At 42.1% G+C, this 20,716-nt stretch overlaps 2 pseudogenes; both read right to left on the reverse strand.

Moving 5' to 3' along the window:
* Positions 1 to 5,895: 5,895 nt before the first annotated feature.
* LOC126067298 (tubulin alpha chain-like) lies at positions 5,896 to 10,718 on the reverse strand (annotated as a pseudogene).
* Positions 10,719 to 15,509: 4,791 nt separating this feature from the next.
* LOC126067299 (tubulin alpha chain-like) lies at positions 15,510 to 20,324 on the reverse strand (annotated as a pseudogene).
* Positions 20,325 to 20,716: the final 392 nt, after the last annotated feature.

The following is a 20,716-nucleotide window of genomic DNA, read 5'->3' on the forward strand; positions in this document are numbered from 1 at the left end:
TGTTTCATTTTAGTAGTAGTAGTATAGGCATTAGTGATTGCTCTAGGATTTACAGTATGCATCCTTAAATTATTTTAACCTCTAAAATTATATCAGTTTGTATATAATGTAATATACTAACAGGAGTCCAAGTTCATTAAAACCTGATGATTCTTTAAAAAAAAAAATTTTTTTTTTTTTTTTTAAATAACAGAGCCTGGGTCCTTACCTCAGAGATCCTGATTCCATTTGCTAAGGAAAGAGCCTTTGAGTCAATCTCCACTGTCTCTCTTACACCCAATATTCAATTCATCATCACATCCAGATGGCTTTCCTTTTTTTTTCAACTTTTTATTTTCATATTATACTTACAGAAAACTTGCAAAAATAGTAAAAACAAACTAGGAAAAAAGTTTCCATATGCTCCTCACCCTTCCTATAGTATTAATATCTTATATAACCATGGTACAATTACCAGAACCAGGAAATTAATATCAGTACACTACTATTAACTAAAAACTTTATTCAAATTTCATCATTTCCACTCATTTTGTTTGTGTGTTCCAGAATCCTATTTAGGGTCCCACCATGGCCATTCTAACCCAAGCTACTATCATCTCTTTTCTAATCTTCTCTTAACATTCTCCTTGCTCTACTTTTGCCTCTCTGCATTCTATTTAAACTTTGTTGTTTCTTAATTATTGATTTGTTTTATAATGGTATAGCTTTGGTCTTCAGTTTGTTTCCTTTGGTATACAGTTTTCCTTTTATCTCATACTGATGTCAATTTATCTTTGGGCTCTTGTACTAACATATTCTTAAGATATTGTAGAGTATGAAGAACTTGTGGGGAATTTCTTTCTGTATTTTTTTCTAGGTTTGGTTCTTTGTGCTTTGCATTCTTGCTTCTTTTTTCCTTTTTAGGGGAAGAGGAAGGAAGGAACTATAGCATGTTTGCATGGGTGCCACTGTGTTCTTTCACAAATATCCCCCTTTAAACCTCTTTTTATCTTGACATGGTATGGGTGACTTTTTGATTTCTTGTTCACTGTATCTGATATCAGTTAGATTTTTCTGATGAGCTAGTTCAAGTGGTATTTTGTGTGTGTGTGTTTTTTTGTAGCCTGGTAGCAGGAGGGCATGTGGGGGGGGGGTGATGGGGCAGGATGAGAGGTAAGCAGAGGTGGGCCATAGTCTTGTTAGACTATCTGGGCTTTGTTCTCAGTTGGAAGGCTTGAAAAATATTCTATACTATTTCTCTTGGCCTGGAGAGGGTGGCACCCAGGGTTCAGAGCTGCCCCCAATTCAGCATTTTTCACTTTCCATGTTTCACCAATTTCTGCTTAGCAGCCATTTCCAATTTCCTAGTCAGAAGTGGAAAAAGATGAAGGCGGACACTTTGATTCTGTCCATTTTGGGCTATGTTAGAGAAAACTCCAATGTACTTACCAAAGTATAGGAGCCAGAATGGACATCAGTAAAACCAAAACCAAACCTGTGCCATCAAGTCAATTTCAACTCACGGTGACCCTACATGTTACAGAGTAGAGCTGTGCTCCATAGGATTTTCTTGGTTATAATCTTTACGAAAGCAGCTCACTAGGCCTTTCTTCCATAGCTTGGCTGAGTGGGTTTGAACCACCAACCTGTAGGTTAGTAGTTGAGCACAACTGTTTGCACCACTGGGGATCTTTGCACAACAATAGAGAGTCTTTAATCAGGGTGACCAAGTGCCCAGACAGATATTCTAGAACTGTAAGGAGAAAACAGCTACTGAGGTCAACTAGCAGTCTTCAACACAACTGTTTAAGAATATGCAGGTTTTATTTTAAGCTTCACAGTCATTTAAAGAAGGCTGCTAAGGATGCCCCCTTCCCTCTCTTGCTTGCTGCAGTGTTGAGCCAACTGCACAACTCTAACTGCCTGCAGAGCTGGCCCTCTACCCCAAATGTGGGAATCATCACCACCCACTTTCCAGACATGGGAACTGTTCTGTATACTTCATAAGGTCTTAGAAGCCAGAGAAAAGTGGGAGCGCCCAATTCTGGGTAGCCATGGCCAGTGAAGATGAATAAAGATAGAGAAGGGCATGGTAGGTTCAAATGCCAGTAGAAAACTCAGCTGGAAAACAGGTGGAAAGTGACCAACTGATATTTTAGCTGGGAAAGTAGCCAAAGGGACAGATACGGCTGGTGAAGAAAAACAAGTGGAAGGATTTAGTACTAACTAAATGGTAGAGTGAGAGGCAAAGAGAAATGAAAATCAGAAATGTCTCTAAGGTATCTTAGGTAGAAGTGTTGCCCAGTGCTTCAGGGAGAAGTTAAGCACTCTATTCTCACCATGAATTGCTAGTGGAACATCTAGTTATAGTTGTGTTATAAATTGAATATTGTGTAAGATTAACTGCTGGTGGGGCTTAGAGCCTGGATTCAGAAGAAAAACCAGCAGCAATAGGTCAATAAGTGAAGCTTTACGATAGGATAGTTAGTACGTCTTATTCTATGGGAAATACTTATCTGTCTCTGGTGACATCTTGTCACTCCACCTCTGGAGCACAACTAATGTCAGGGGAGACTGATGATAGAGGAGAGAGGTAGAAGAAACATTACAAATTCCGGACATAAGGGTGGGGGTGGGAATGGTGGTGGAGGGGGAGAGTTCTGAACCACTCATCACTCAGGATTTTCCTTACCTGAGTAAACCCACAGCTCTTGCCTCCGAAATGTTTATCCTCTCATCTGTGTCCTCTGTGAAAAATGAGCTTGATCTTCCCCAAAATATTCTTTGACCACATACTCCTTTCCTCAAAGTTTTTGATGACTCCACGTTTACTATACGGTGGAATCCTGATTCACTAATCCTAGTTCAGAATCCTTCACGGGCATCCAGTCCACCTTCCCAAATTCTGCTACCACTTGACTCAAGAACTCCCGGCTCTAGAAAAACCACTGGCTGACTGCCTCTTGAGAGTGCCCTGGCACTCCTGCCTTCATGTTAACACACCATGCCTCTGTTCTATCCACTGAGTCTGTCCTTTCTTCAAGTCTGTGCTCAGATCTTGCCTCTTGTGAGAAGTTACTCACAGCATTTGCTCTAGTCCTATTCTGCTTAGTGCCGTTCTTTCTAGTGACCTGATCTGTTATTTAAGTTTTGTGTCACTTAGCTCCATTGGTAGGTTCCACTTGTTTGAATCTCAGTTGGATTGTAAGCTCCCATAGTCAAACATGGTGTTTTTTACATCTTTACTGCAGTGGTTAATGGCTCGGCTGCTAACTGAAAGGTCAGCGGTTCGAACCTACCAGTCACTCTGCAGGAAAAAGACATAGCAGTCTGCTTCCATAAAGATTTACAGCCTTGGGAACCCTATGGGGCAGTTCTATACTTTCCTATAATAAGGTCACTATGTGTCAGATTCAGCTCAGTGGCAGTGAGTTTGGTTTGGTTTGGTACTGTTCTCATAACACTCAGTAGGAAGCCTAGTAGGTAGTAAGGGTTCATTATTTTATTGAATTTTAGTTTGAGTCTTATGTTTGCATCCAAAACCAAACCAAACCCATTGCCGTTGAGTGGATTCTGACTCCTAGGGACACTGGTTTCAATTAACGTGAGGTGGGAAAGCATAGTTTTTTCTATGATACAGACATCCTAATTTTGGTTGTATAACCCATCATGAGATTGTCATTTGTGAATTCCAATGTGATGAATGGAGTTGAGAGATGCCAGCAATTCCTTGGATGGCCATAAGGTACTATATTTGTTTGATAATGTTAATTCTCATTCATTAAACCAGATGGCTTAACAGAGAACTTTATTCTTCAGAGGAAGGGTCTGCCACACTCAGGTCTTTAGAACATTACCTGGATATCATTGCTAAGCACTGACCTCAGCAACATTTGGAAAATATATTCATTTGTAGATGTTGCTGCTTCATTACCCTTTGAAAAGCCTTGTAAACTCACATATACTCAGTTTTACTCAGGTTGAATATATCTGATCTTTTCAGTAAATTCCATTATCTTTTTCTTTTAATAATTTTTTTTGGAATAATTTTAGATTTATAGAATAGTTGCAAAAAAAGTCGTGAGTTCCCATATATCCCTCACCTAGTGTTCCTCAATGTTAACCTTTTACATCACCACTGTATAAGTGTTAAAACCAAGAAATTAACTATTAATTATACTACTATTAATTGAACTCCAGACTTCAGATGGATTTCACCAGTTTTCCCACTAATATCCTTTTTCTCTTCCAGGATCCCACACTGTATCTAGTTGTCATGTCTCCTTAGTCCCCTCTGGTCTGCAACAGTTTTCTCAGTCTCTTTCCTTATTTTTCATGACTTTGACATTTTGGAAGCATACTGGTCAGGTATTTCATAGAATGTCCGTCGATTTGGGTTTTTCTGATGTTTCCCTCATTGTTGCAGGACAAGGCTTCCCAGCTTGGAAACAAGTCCTGTTTAGGTTCTTACCTTTTACTGACCAAGAATGACCAGGAGAGGCTCAGAAGTTCCACACGAACATAGGTTTTACCTAAGTCTTGCCAGGGAGGGACAGAGAGGGGCTTCTCTGCCTACCCTAGCCTCCAGTCTCTCCCCGAATGGAGGTTTTCCTGGAGTTTATAAGGGGTTTTAGGCGGGAAGGATCTCATGTTTTATTCACTGCTTTGGGGGGAAAAAGGTGGGGCTTTCTGAGAAATAGAGGGGCTATGAAATTAGGTGTGTGCGCATCTGGAATCCAACGTGGAGTCAGTTTGGACAATGTCATGTCATCACCGCGCAGTCTCAGTGGCCACTTGACCCGACTGTAAGGTCGCACCCATTCTCACTGCGCATGCCCCGGGGATCGGCTGATTCTGTTCATCTTTGGAAAGCAGCTCATAGGGAAGATACGGGGAACTCCATGCGTCAGAGTCCAGAGTGTGGGTTATTTTGTAACACCACCCCTATGGTAGGGTCCTGAAAAAGAACTTACAACAGACATATGCAGGATGCCACCCTGAAAAACAACTTGAGAGAGATATATAGGACTTGGTGCATCACAGGCTGCATGTGTGCTTTGTCTGGTAACATCACCCACAGGATACAGTCCCAGATCAAAGAGCCTCTTATTCCGGCCTTGAGGCTCTCTGGCCTTCTGCCCCTGTCTCATCAGGACTAGACTTGGGTTATGGGTTTTGGGAAAGAAGATTCCTGAAATATCCTTCTCATCATCTCATATCAGGGAGCTCCTGATATCCACATGACATAACTGCTGATGTTAACTTTTATCACTTGGTTGAGATAATGTCTGCCAGGCCACTGTAAAGTTGCCGTTTTCCCTTTCCACACTGTTCTTTGGAAGCAAATTACTAGATCCAGCCCATACTCAAGATGGGGAGGATTAAGTCGCACCACCTGGAGGAAGTACTTACATATGTTATTTAGAATATAAGGAATATTTATCTCTTGTCCCCCATTTATTTATATCATTATAGACTCATGTATATTTATTTTATACTTTGGGTTATAATCCAGTGTTATTTTGCTGCTCAAATTGTTCTAGCTTTGCCCATTGGGAATTCTTTCAGGTTGGCTCCTGTGTCCCTTTGACATACCCTCATCCTTTCGTTTTTGTTTTTGAAGCACTTCCTTACTTTTCAACACTGCAAAATGTTCCAGACTCATATTTCCCCTGTTCCAGCCCTAGAATCAGCTAGGTATCCAAGAAGTCCTGATTCCTTTACTGTAGAATGGTATTTAAAAATCAGAATCTGGGTGAGGGTGTGCTCATTGCTGCTGGAGGTGTCACTGCTTCTAGGCTATCAGTGGACAGACTCAGGAAATACCTGCATGGATACTAACTCATGTACATATCTGTAATTATTTTTCTATCTACCCACCTACCCACCCACCCACCCACCTACCAACCTATTAAACTAAACATGAGGTCATGTTGATGCGTCCAACTCTAATCCAGCACCACAGGGCTCATTCCAACATTCCTCCTTTGCTTCTTTGTAACTTCTTTGACAGTGAGAAACCTGGCTCCCATCATTTATTTACTTATTTGTTCAGCCCTACGAAAGGTATAAAATACTTTCAGAATTGTTAAATTCTGAAACTGTATTCTAGTTTGTAAATTTGTGTCTTACCATACCCCTGTGAGACACAAATTTACAAACTAGAATATAGTGTTTATGTACAGTTCTTTAGCCTTACAATTTCCAGTCTAAATACTAGTTTTCAAAGTTACCTAGGTCCTCTCCCTTTTTCCCCACTCCCTTCAATGAGGTTATATATTTGTAATACAGTTAGATGTATTTTTCATGGTCTGCTTTCCTTACTGGGTCTTTGACAACCTGTTTATCTATAAAATTTGCATACAGTAAAGTTCATTCTGTATGGATTTGACAAATGCATAATGCCACCATATAGTCACCACCAATACCACATCATGTATGATATGGTAGAAGTTCCATCATCCTAAAATTTTCCCTGTGTGTCCTCTTCGCAGTTAACCACTACCCCTCCTCCAGTCCCTAGCAACTAGTGATCTATTTTCCATCCCTATAATTTTGTCTTTTCCTGAATATCATATGAATGGATCATACAATATGTGACCTTTTGGGTTTGGCTTCTTTCACTTAGCAAGATGTGTTTAAAATTCATCGATGTCACTGCATGTATCAGTAGCTCATTCCTTCTTATTACTGAATATTGTTCCATTATATGAATATACCACAGTTTGTTTATCCATTCACTTGTTAAAGGACATCGTGGTAACTTCCAGTTTTTGGCCATTATGAATAGAGCTGCTATAAATATTTGCATATGATTTTTTTGTGTGTGAACATGGGTTTTCTATTCAATTTGGTAAATACTTATGAGTGAGGTTGCTGGGCTGTATAGTAAATTTATGTTTAAACTCTATTAGAAGCTACCAAACTGTTCTCCAAAGTAGCAGTATCTCAATGAAGGAGTTTCTCTGTATCCTTGTCAGCATTTGGTATTGTCAGATTTTTGCTTTTCTCGCCCTCCGTTCCCTGCCTTTGGTGGTATTGTTTGTTTGTTTTAGGATCTGTTTAGAGTCTATTTCAATAGGGCCTATTTTCTTTTGGAGCCCTGGTGGCACAGTGATTAAGAGCTATGGCTGTTAACCAAAAGGTCTGCAGTTTGAATGCACCAGCCAGTCCTTAGAAACCCTACTCTGTGCTATAGGATTGCTGAGGTGGAATTGAGTCGATGGCAATGGTTTGTTTTTTTTTTTTATGGCAGTCTTGTTTTTGCAAAAATATTAGGTATTATTAACATTCAGTAGCTAGCAGAAGTCAGAATTTTTTTTTCCTTTTCCTTCTTAATACTTTTACTTTGAGACACAATGGGAATTCTTACAGGTACACATGGGAAAATACAACATGATCATAGTTGACAGTGGAGACAATCTAACAGGAAAGCTTTGTCTGTCAGCTAACAGAAGCTCTGTGAGTGTGACATACTGTAGGGCTGAAAGGAATTAGTACTCTTCTTCTTCTTCCTCACCCTCTTCTTCAACAGGATCCACACCAACGTCCTCATAGTCCTTCTCGAGGGCAGCCATGCCCTCACAGGCCTCAGAAAATTCTCCTCGTCCATCCTCTCACCCATGTACCAGTGAACAAAGGTATGCTAGGCATATAGGTGAAACTTGTGCTCCAGGCAGGCCCAGGCCTCAGCAATGGCTGTGGCGGTGCTCAGCATGTGCACAGCTCATTGCACCTTGGCCAGGTCTCCACCAAGCACCACGGTAGGAGGCTGGTAACTAACGCCAACATTGAAGCCAGTGGGGCACCAATCCACAAACTGGATGCCGCACTTGGTCTTGATGGTGGCAATGGCAGCAGTGACATCTTTGGGAACCAGTCCCCAGAGTTAAACAGGCAGCGAGTCATGTATTTACCGTGGTGAGGGTTGCATTTCACCATCTGGTTGGCTGGCTCAAAGCAGGCATTGGTAAGCTCCGTCACAGAAAGCTGTTCATAGTAAGCTTTCTCAGCAGAGATGACTGGGGCATATGTAGCCAGAGGGAAGCAGATGCCAGACTAGGGTACCAGGTTGGTCTGGAATTCTGTCGGATCAACATTCAGGGCACCATCAGTTCTGAGGGAAGCAGTGATGAAGGAAACAGTCTAGCTAATAACGTGCTTAAGGTTAGGGTAGGCTGGGTGCTCAATATCAAGGTTTCTGTGACAAATATTACAGATGGCCTCACTGTCTACCTTGAAGGCACAATCTGAGTGCTCCAGGTTGGTGTGGGTGGTAAGGACGGAGTTGTAGGGCTCAACAACAGCTAGAAACCTGGGGGGCTGGGTAAACGGATAGCTCCAGCTTGGACTTCTTGCCATAATCAACAGAGAGGCATTCTATCAGCAGAGAGGTGAACCCAGAACCAGTTGCCCCACTAAAGCTGTGTAAAAACCAAAAATCCCTGAAGACCTGTGCACTCGTTGGCTAGCTTGGGAATTCTGTCCAAAGTGAGGTCAACGATCTCCTTGCCAATGGTGTAGTGCCCCTGGGCATGGTTATTGACAACATCTTCCTTGTCTGTGATGAGCTGTTCAGGGTGAAAGAGCTGGCAATAGGTGCCAGTGGGAACTTCATCAAAGACCATGGGTTCTAGGTCTACAAACACTGCCCTGGGCAGATGGTTACTACATCTGTCTCACTGAAGAAGGTGTTGAAGGAGTCATCTCCTCCCCTAATGGTGTTGCCATTTGGCATCTGGCCATCGGGCTGAATGCCATGTTCCAGAGAGTAGAGCTCCCAGCAGGCCTTGCCAATCTGGACACTAGCCTGGCTGATGTGGATGGAGATGCACTCACCCATACTAGCTACAGGTTAGGAGGTGAAGATGACAGGAGCAGACACCGGGTCCCAGGTACCATTCTCAACAAGCTAAGAGTAGAGATAAGTAACACATTCCAAATGGATTTTGTCTAGGTTATCTAGTGCTGCTATATAACAGAAATACCACAAGTGGATGGCTTTAACAAACAGATTTATTCTGTCACAGTCTAGGAGCCTAGAATTCTGAATTCAGGGTGCCAGCTCCAGGGGAAGGCTTTCTCTCTCTGTCAGCTCTGGAAGAAGGTCCTTGTCATCATTCTTTCCCTGATCTAAAGCTTTTCAGCACAGGGACCCCGAGTCCAAAAGACGTGTGTGTGTTCCTGGCTCTTTTTGCTTGGTAGTAATACGTCCCCGTGTCTCTCTGCATGCTTTTCTCTTTTATATCTCAAAAGAGATTGACTCAAGATACAACTTCATCTTGTAGATTGAGTCCTGCCTCATTAACATAAATGCCTCTAATTCTGCCTCATTAACATTATAGAGGTAGGATTTACAACACATAGGAAAATCGTATTGGATGACAAAATGGTAGACAATCACACAATACTGGGAATCATGGCCTAGCCAAGTTGACAGACATTTTGGGGGGACACAATTCAATCCATAACAGGTTTTTTTTTTTCTTTTAAACAGTAAGACAAAGTATAGAACACTACTCTTTTCTTGAATCAAAATGCCAGTAACAGAAGAAAGTTCACTTTAGATGTCAATCTGAGGGTCTATAATTTTCAGAGAAAAAGACAGATGAGGAAATTGAGAAATGAAAGAAAATATGGTATTCTTGCTATTTTTTTTTTTAATCTTGGTATTTTCTGATTTAGAATAAAACCCCCTTTTGAGAGCATGTGTGATTGCCTTTGGTCAAGATTTGAGGGGCTCAGACACCTGGAGAAATTGGAATGATTCTGGCCCCCGAAGAAGGTTTCTGTTGTACTCCAGTGGAGTAAAGGACAAAGTTCTGAGGTCCACCAGACAGAACATACATCCAGATATGGTCCTGAGCTTTTGGACTGTTGTCTTGGTCAAGAATTGATGGGTGCTTGCAATCACATTCATGCACAGGAGTTTTAATAGCAGAGGGAATCTACTGAAAGGCTCCATGAAGTATCCCATACCCTTTGAGCCGATGAGCTGTGTGAGAATAGGGCTGGGCCCCTTTGGTTCCCTGCTGTTGTCTCAGTGCCTAGGGCACCCCACTATACATACATGTGCACACACACACACAACCTCAACACAAACATACACAGATATCCAAACGCTCACATACAGCCTACTTCCTACACACATACAGCCCCACTAGACACACCCCACACTACTTTCACAACCTGTGACACACACATAAGTCCACTACGTATATATCTTACTAAACACACACATACCCACTATTCACACCCATACGTTATCTCTCACACTTCCCACTTCTTATGTACAAAAACATATTCCACTATAAATATACTACTACAAACCCCTATGCACACACAACTATGTACCTCACACACAACCCCACTACGTACACACCCCACCACTCACAGATAATCTCACTAAACAGTCACATAATTTCACTAAACAGTCCATATGTACCTCCTCTCCCACTACATATACACTTTACTACTCATAGATACCCAACTACTCACAAACACTGCTCATAATTATTCACTACTCATTCAAACACCATTAATACACACCTCACTACACACACAATTTCACATATATACACCCTACTACTTAGCATATGTACTATGCACACACTCCTACACAAGCTTCCACCACTTAAACACACAACCCCCACTACATACACACACAAAACCCTTACACATAAATACAACTGTACACATAACTGCGCTGTACACACACAGCACAACACATACCAACTACTCACACACCACTAAGCTAACTCACCACTATACCCCCCCCACTATTCTTTTACTCCCTAAACACACATCCATGGACACTTGTCCACACATCACTATGTATATACTTGCTCCCCACCACTCATACACACCCCACCACACACACAGGCATACACCCCACTACACATACACCCTACTATACACACACATATGCATCTACACACACATCTATATATACACACCTCTACACACACTAACACACATATACCTTTATTGCACTATTCACACCTCCCATACTCACACACTCCTTTATACACATGCACACAAACCCACAAACACATACAAACTTTCTCCTTCCTTTTGTAATGTGATGACAGTTGTCTCCACATCCCTGAGCTGTTGATCCCATCCTACCTGTCCAAACTTCATTTCCCACCAGCCCCGACTCAGACACCTTTTTTCAACCAGGCTGATCAGATTCCTTCTTGGAGACTAGGCCTTTCTTCCATAGCTTGGCTGAGTGGGTTTGAACCACCAACCTGTAGGTTAGTAGTTGAGCACAACTGTTTGCACCACTGGGGATCTTTGCACAACAATAGAGAGTCTTTAATCAGGGTGACCAAGTGCCCAGACAGATATTCTAGAACTGTAAGGAGAAAACAGCTACTGAGGTCAACTAGCAGTCTTCAACACAACTGTTTAAGAATATGCAGGTTTTATTTTAAGCTTCACAGTCATTTAAAGAAGGCTGCTAAGGATGCCCCCTTCCCTCTCTTGCTTGCTGCAGTGTTGAGCCAACTGCACAACTCTAACTGCCTGCAGAGCTGGCCCTCTACCCCAAATGTGGGAATCATCACCACCCACTTTCCAGACATGGGAACTGTTCTGTATACTTCATAAGGTCTTAGAAGCCAGAGAAAAGTGGGAGCGCCCAATTCTGGGTAGCCATGGCCAGTGAAGATGAATAAAGATAGAGAAGGGCATGGTAGGTTCAAATGCCAGTAGAAAACTCAGCTGGAAAACAGGTGGAAAGTGACCAACTGATATTTTAGCTGGGAAAGTAGCCAAAGGGACAGATACGGCTGGTGAAGAAAAACAAGTGGAAGGATTTAGTACTAACTAAATGGTAGAGTGAGAGGCAAAGAGAAATGAAAATCAGAAATGTCTCTAAGGTATCTTAGGTAGAAGTGTTGCCCAGTGCTTCAGGGAGAAGTTAAGCACTCTATTCTCACCATGAATTGCTAGTGGAACATCTAGTTATAGTTGTGTTATAAATTGAATATTGTGTAAGATTAACTGCTGGTGGGGCTTAGAGCCTGGATTCAGAAGAAAAACCAGCAGCAATAGGTCAATAAGTGAAGCTTTACGATAGGATAGTTAGTACGTCTTATTCTATGGGAAATACTTATCTGTCTCTGGTGACATCTTGTCACTCCACCTCTGGAGCACAACTAATGTCAGGGGAGACTGATGATAGAGGAGAGAGGTAGAAGAAACATTACAAATTCCGGACATAAGGGTGGGGGTGGGAATGGTGGTGGAGGGGGAGAGTTCTGAACCACTCATCACTCAGGATTTTCCTTACCTGAGTAAACCCACAGCTCTTGCCTCCGAAATGTTTATCCTCTCATCTGTGTCCTCTGTGAAAAATGAGCTTGATCTTCCCCAAAATATTCTTTGACCACATACTCCTTTCCTCAAAGTTTTTGATGACTCCACGTTTACTATACGGTGGAATCCTGATTCACTAATCCTAGTTCAGAATCCTTCACGGGCATCCAGTCCACCTTCCCAAATTCTGCTACCACTTGACTCAAGAACTCCCGGCTCTAGAAAAACCACTGGCTGACTGCCTCTTGAGAGTGCCCTGGCACTCCTGCCTTCATGTTAACACACCATGCCTCTGTTCTATCCACTGAGTCTGTCCTTTCTTCAAGTCTGTGCTCAGATCTTGCCTCTTGTGAGAAGTTACTCACAGCATTTGCTCTAGTCCTATTCTGCTTAGTGCCGTTCTTTCTAGTGACCTGATCTGTTATTTAAGTTTTGTGTCACTTAGCTCCATTGGTAGGTTCCACTTGTTTGAATCTCAGTTGGATTGTAAGCTCCCATAGTCAAACATGGTGTTTTTTACATCTTTACTGCAGTGGTTAATGGCTCGGCTGCTAACTGAAAGGTCAGCGGTTCGAACCTACCAGTCACTCTGCAGGAAAAAGACATAGCAGTCTGCTTCCATAAAGATTTACAGCCTTGGGAACCCTATGGGGCAGTTCTATACTTTCCTATAATAAGGTCACTATGTGTCAGATTCAGCTCAGTGGCAGTGAGTTTGGTTTGGTTTGGTACTGTTCTCATAACACTCAGTAGGAAGCCTAGTAGGTAGTAAGGGTTCATTATTTTATTGAATTTTAGTTTGAGTCTTATGTTTGCATCCAAAACCAAACCAAACCCATTGCCGTTGAGTGGATTCTGACTCCTAGGGACACTGGTTTCAATTAACGTGAGGTGGGAAAGCATAGTTTTTTCTATGATACAGACATCCTAATTTTGGTTGTATAACCCATCATGAGATTGTCATTTGTGAATTCCAATGTGATGAATGGAGTTGAGAGATGCCAGCAATTCCTTGGATGGCCATAAGGTACTATATTTGTTTGATAATGTTAATTCTCATTCATTAAACCAGATGGCTTAACAGAGAACTTTATTCTTCAGAGGAAGGGTCTGCCACACTCAGGTCTTTAGAACATTACCTGGATATCATTGCTAAGCACTGACCTCAGCAACATTTGGAAAATATATTCATTTGTAGATGTTGCTGCTTCATTACCCTTTGAAAAGCCTTGTAAACTCACATATACTCAGTTTTACTCAGGTTGAATATATCTGATCTTTTCAGTAAATTCCATTATCTTTTTCTTTTAATAATTTTTTTTGGAATAATTTTAGATTTATAGAATAGTTGCAAAAAAAGTCGTGAGTTCCCATATATCCCTCACCTAGTGTTCCTCAATGTTAACCTTTTACATCACCACTGTATAAGTGTTAAAACCAAGAAATTAACTATTAATTATACTACTATTAATTGAACTCCAGACTTCAGATGGATTTCACCAGTTTTCCCACTAATATCCTTTTTCTCTTCCAGGATCCCACACTGTATCTAGTTGTCATGTCTCCTTAGTCCCCTCTGGTCTGCAACAGTTTTCTCAGTCTCTTTCCTTATTTTTCATGACTTTGACATTTTGGAAGCATACTGGTCAGGTATTTCATAGAATGTCCGTCGATTTGGGTTTTTCTGATGTTTCCCTCATTGTTGCAGGACAAGGCTTCCCAGCTTGGAAACAAGTCCTGTTTAGGTTCTTACCTTTTACTGACCAAGAATGACCAGGAGAGGCTCAGAAGTTCCACACGAACATAGGTTTTACCTAAGTCTTGCCAGGGAGGGACAGAGAGGGGCTTCTCTGCCTACCCTAGCCTCCAGTCTCTCCCCGAATGGAGGTTTTCCTGGAGTTTATAAGGGGTTTTAGGCGGGAAGGATCTCATGTTTTATTCACTGCTTTGGGGGGAAAAAGGTGGGGCTTTCTGAGAAATAGAGGGGCTATGAAATTAGGTGTGTGCGCATCTGGAATCCAACGTGGAGTCAGTTTGGACAATGTCATGTCATCACCGCGCAGTCTCAGTGGCCACTTGACCCGACTGTAAGGTCGCACCCATTCTCACTGCGCATGCCCCGGGGATCGGCTGATTCTGTTCATCTTTGGAAAGCAGCTCATAGGGAAGATACGGGGAACTCCATGCGTCAGAGTCCAGAGTGTGGGTTATTTTGTAACACCACCCCTATGGTAGGGTCCTGAAAAAGAACTTACAACAGACATATGCAGGATGCCACCCTGAAAAACAACTTGAGAGAGATATATAGGACTTGGTGCATCACAGGCTGCATGTGTGCTTTGTCTGGTAACATCACCCACAGGATACAGTCCCAGATCAAAGAGCCTCTTATTCCGGCCTTGAGGCTCTCTGGCCTTCTGCCCCTGTCTCATCAGGACTAGACTTGGGTTATGGGTTTTGGGAAAGAAGATTCCTGAAATATCCTTCTCATCATCTCATATCAGGGAGCTCCTGATATCCACATGACATAACTGCTGATGTTAACTTTTATCACTTGGTTGAGATAATGTCTGCCAGGCCACTGTAAAGTTGCCGTTTTCCCTTTCCACACTGTTCTTTGGAAGCAAATTACTAGATCCAGCCCATACTCAAGATGGGGAGGATTAAGTCGCACCACCTGGAGGAAGTACTTACATATGTTATTTAGAATATAAGGAATATTTATCTCTTGTCCCCCATTTATTTATATCATTATAGACTCATGTATATTTATTTTATACTTTGGGTTATAATCCAGTGTTATTTTGCTGCTCAAATTGTTCTAGCTTTGCCCATTGGGAATTCTTTCAGGTTGGCTCCTGTGTCCCTTTGACATACCCTCATCCTTTCGTTTTTGTTTTTGAAGCACTTCCTTACTTTTCAACACTGCAAAATGTTCCAGACTCATATTTCCCCTGTTCCAGCCCTAGAATCAGCTAGGTATCCAAGAAGTCCTGATTCCTTTACTGTAGAATGGTATTTAAAAATCAGAATCTGGGTGAGGGTGTGCTCATTGCTGCTGGAGGTGTCACTGCTTCTAGGCTATCAGTGGACAGACTCAGGAAATACCTGCATGGATACTAACTCATGTACATATCTGTAATTATTTTTCTATCTACCCACCTACCCACCCACCCACCCACCTACCAACCTATTAAACTAAACATGAGGTCATGTTGATGCGTCCAACTCTAATCCAGCACCACAGGGCTCATTCCAACATTCCTCCTTTGCTTCTTTGTAACTTCTTTGACAGTGAGAAACCTGGCTCCCATCATTTATTTACTTATTTGTTCAGCCCTACGAAAGGTATAAAATACTTTCAGAATTGTTAAATTCTGAAACTGTATTCTAGTTTGTAAATTTGTGTCTTACCATACCCCTGTGAGACACAAATTTACAAACTAGAATATAGTGTTTATGTACAGTTCTTTAGCCTTACAATTTCCAGTCTAAATACTAGTTTTCAAAGTTACCTAGGTCCTCTCCCTTTTTCCCCACTCCCTTCAATGAGGTTATATATTTGTAATACAGTTAGATGTATTTTTCATGGTCTGCTTTCCTTACTGGGTCTTTGACAACCTGTTTATCTATAAAATTTGCATACAGTAAAGTTCATTCTGTATGGATTTGACAAATGCATAATGCCACCATATAGTCACCACCAATACCACATCATGTATGATATGGTAGAAGTTCCATCATCCTAAAATTTTCCCTGTGTGTCCTCTTCGCAGTTAACCACTACCCCTCCTCCAGTCCCTAGCAACTAGTGATCTATTTTCCATCCCTATAATTTTGTCTTTTCCTGAATATCATATGAATGGATCATACAATATGTGACCTTTTGGGTTTGGCTTCTTTCACTTAGCAAGATGTGTTTAAAATTCATCGATGTCACTGCATGTATCAGTAGCTCATTCCTTCTTATTACTGAATATTGTTCCATTATATGAATATACCACAGTTTGTTTATCCATTCACTTGTTAAAGGACATCGTGGTAACTTCCAGTTTTTGGCCATTATGAATAGAGCTGCTATAAATATTTGCATATGATTTTTTTGTGTGTGAACATGGGTTTTCTATTCAATTTGGTAAATACTTATGAGTGAGGTTGCTGGGCTGTATAGTAAATTTATGTTTAAACTCTATTAGAAGCTACCAAACTGTTCTCCAAAGTAGCAGTATCTCAATGAAGGAGTTTCTCTGTATCCTTGTCAGCATTTGGTATTGTCAGATTTTTGCTTTTCTCGCCCTCCGTTCCCTGCCTTTGGTGGTATTGTTTGTTTGTTTTAGGATCTGTTTAGAGTCTATTTCAATAGGGCCTATTTTCTTTTGGAGCCCTGGTGGCACAGTGATTAAGAGCTATGGCTGTTAACCAAAAGGTCTGCAGTTTGAATGCACCAGCCAGTCCTTAGAAACCCTACTCTGTGCTATAGGATTGCTGAGGTGGAATTGAGTCGATGGCAATGGTTTGTTTTTTTTTTTTATGGCAGTCTTGTTTTTGCAAAAATATTAGGTATTATTAACATTCAGTAGCTAGCAGAAGTCAGAATTTTTTTTTCCTTTTCCTTCTTAATACTTTTACTTTGAGACACAATGGGAATTCTTACAGGTACACATGGGAAAATACAACATGATCATAGTTGACAGTGGAGACAATCTAACAGGAAAGCTTTGTCTGTCAGCTAACAGAAGCTCTGTGAGTGTGACATACTGTAGGGCTGAAAGGAATTAGTACTCTTCTTCTTCTTCCTCACCCTCTTCTTCAACAGGATCCACACCAACGTCCTCATAGTCCTTCTCGAGGGCAGCCATGCCCTCACAGGCCTCAGAAAATTCTCCTCGTCCATCCTCTCACCCATGTACCAGTGAACAAAGGTATGCTAGGCATATAGGTGAAACTTGTGCTCCAGGCAGGCCCAGGCCTCAGCAATGGCTGTGGCGGTGCTCAGCATGTGCACAGCTCATTGCACCTTGGCCAGGTCTCCACCAAGCACCACGGTAGGAGGCTGGTAACTAACGCCAACATTGAAGCCAGTGGGGCACCAATCCACAAACTGGATGCCGCACTTGGTCTTGATGGTGGCAATGGCAGCAGTGACATCTTTGGGAACCAGTCCCCAGAGTTAAACAGGCAGCGAGTCATGTATTTACCGTGGTGAGGGTTGCATTTCACCATCTGGTTGGCTGGCTCAAAGCAGGCATTGGTAAGCTCCGTCACAGAAAGCTGTTCATAGTAAGCTTTCTCAGCAGAGATGACTGGGGCATATGTAGCCAGAGGGAAGCAGATGCCAGACTAGGGTACCAGGTTGGTCTGGAATTCTGTCGGATCAACATTCAGGGCACCATCAGTTCTGAGGGAAGCAGTGATGAAGGAAACAGTCTAGCTAATAACGTGCTTAAGGTTAGGGTAGGCTGGGTGCTCAATATCAAGGTTTCTGTGACAAATATTACAGATGGCCTCACTGTCTACCTTGAAGGCACAATCTGAGTGCTCCAGGTTGGTGTGGGTGGTAAGGACGGAGTTGTAGGGCTCAACAACAGCTAGAAACCTGGGGGGCTGGGTAAACGGATAGCTCCAGCTTGGACTTCTTGCCATAATCAACAGAGAGGCATTCTATCAGCAGAGAGGTGAACCCAGAACCAGTTGCCCCACTAAAGCTGTGTAAAAACCAAAAATCCCTGAAGACCTGTGCACTCGTTGGCTAGCTTGGGAATTCTGTCCAAAGTGAGGTCAACGATCTCCTTGCCAATGGTGTAGTGCCCCTGGGCATGGTTATTGACAACATCTTCCTTGTCTGTGATGAGCTGTTCAGGGTGAAAGAGCTGGCAATAGGTGCCAGTGGGAACTTCATCAAAGACCATGGGTTCTAGGTCTACAAACACTGCCCTGGGCAGATGGTTACTACATCTGTCTCACTGAAGAAGGTGTTGAAGGAGTCATCTCCTCCCCTAATGGTGTTGCCATTTGGCATCTGGCCATCGGGCTGAATGCCATGTTCCAGAGAGTAGAGCTCCCAGCAGGCCTTGCCAATCTGGACACTAGCCTGGCTGATGTGGATGGAGATGCACTCACCCATACTAGCTACAGGTTAGGAGGTGAAGATGACAGGAGCAGACACCGGGTCCCAGGTACCATTCTCAACAAGCTAAGAGTAGAGATAAGTAACACATTCCAAATGGATTTTGTCTAGGTTATCTAGTGCTGCTATATAACAGAAATACCACAAGTGGATGGCTTTAACAAACAGATTTATTCTGTCACAGTCTAGGAGCCTAGAATTCTGAATTCAGGGTGCCAGCTCCAGGGGAAGGCTTTCTCTCTCTGTCAGCTCTGGAAGAAGGTCCTTGTCATCATTCTTTCCCTGATCTAAAGCTTTTCAGCACAGGGACCCCGAGTCCAAAAGACGTGTGTGTGTTCCTGGCTCTTTTTGCTTGGTAGTAATACGTCCCCGTGTCTCTCTGCATGCTTTTCTCTTTTATATCTCAAAAGAGATTGACTCAAGATACAACTTCATCTTGTAGATTGAGTCCTGCCTCATTAACATAAATGCCTCTAATTCTGCCTCATTAACATTATAGAGGTAGGATTTACAACACATAGGAAAATCGTATTGGATGACAAAATGGTAGACAATCACACAATACTGGGAATCATGGCCTAGCCAAGTTGACAGACATTTTGGGGGGACACAATTCAATCCATAACAGGTTTTTTTTTTTCTTTTAAACAGTAAGACAAAGTATAGAACACTACTCTTTTCTTGAATCAAAATGCCAGTAACAGAAGAAAGTTCACTTTAGATGTCAATCTGAGGGTCTATAATTTTCAGAGAAAAAGACAGATGAGGAAATTGAGAAATGAAAGAAAATATGGTATTCTTGCTATTTTTTTTTTTAATCTTGGTATTTTCTGATTTAGAATAAAACCCCCTTTTGAGAGCATGTGTGATTGCCTTTGGTCAAGATTTGAGGGGCTCAGACACCTGGAGAAATTGGAATGATTCTGGCCCCCGAAGAAGGTTTCTGTTGTACTCCAGTGGAGTAAAGGACAAAGTTCTGAGGTCCACCAGACAGAACATACATCCAGATATGGTCCTGAGCTTTTGGACTGTTGTCTTGGTCAAGAATTGATGGGTGCTTGCAATCACATTCATGCACAGGAGTTTTAATAGCAGAGGGAATCTACTGAAAGGCTCCATGAAGTATCCCATACCCTTTGAGCCGATGAGCTGTGTGAGAATAGGGCTGGGCCCCTTTGGTTCCCTGCTGTTGTCTCAGTGCCTAGGGCACCCCACTATACATACATGTGCACACACACACACAACCTCAACACAAACATACACAGATATCCAAACGCTCACATACAGCCTACTTCCTACACACATACAGCCCCACTAGACACACCCCACACTACTTTCACAACCTGTGACACACACATAAGTCCACTACGTATATATCTTACTAAACACACACATACCCACTATTCACACCCATACGTTATCTCTCACACTTCCCACTTCTTATGTACAAAAACATATTCCACTATAAATATACTACTACAAACCCCTATGCACACACAACTATGTACCTCACACACAACCCCACTACGTACACACCCCACCACTCACAGATAATCTCACTAAACAGTCACATAATTTCACTAAACAGTCCATATGTACCTCCTCTCCCACTACATATACACTTTACTACTCATAGATACCCAACTACTCACAAACACTGCTCATAATTATTCACTACTCATTCAAACACCATTAATACACACCTCACTACACACACAATTTCACATATATACACCCTACTACTTAGCATATGTACTATGCACACACTCCTACACAAGCTTCCACCACTTAAACACACAACCCCCACTACATACACACACAAAACCCTTACACATAAATACAACTGTACACATAACTGCGCTGTACACACACAGCACAACACATACCAACTACTCACACACCACTAAGCTAACTCACCACTATACCCCCCCCACTATTCTTTTACTCCCTAAACACACATCCATGGACACTTGTCCACACATCACTATGTATATACTTGCTCCCCACCACTCATACACACCCCACCACACACACAGGCATACACCCCACTACACATACACCCTACTATACACACACATATGCATCTACACACACATCTATATATACACACCTCTACACACACTAACACACATATACCTTTATTGCACTATTCACACCTCCCATACTCACACACTCCTTTATACACATGCACACAAACCCACAAACACATACAAACTTTCTCCTTCCTTTTGTAATGTGATGACAGTTGTCTCCACATCCCTGAGCTGTTGATCCCATCCTACCTGT

The sequence above is a fragment of the Elephas maximus genome, chromosome 25 (genome assembly GCF_024166365.1).
Source record: "Elephas maximus indicus isolate mEleMax1 chromosome 25, mEleMax1 primary haplotype, whole genome shotgun sequence".
NCBI classification, from domain to species: domain Eukaryota; kingdom Metazoa; phylum Chordata; class Mammalia; order Proboscidea; family Elephantidae; genus Elephas; species Elephas maximus.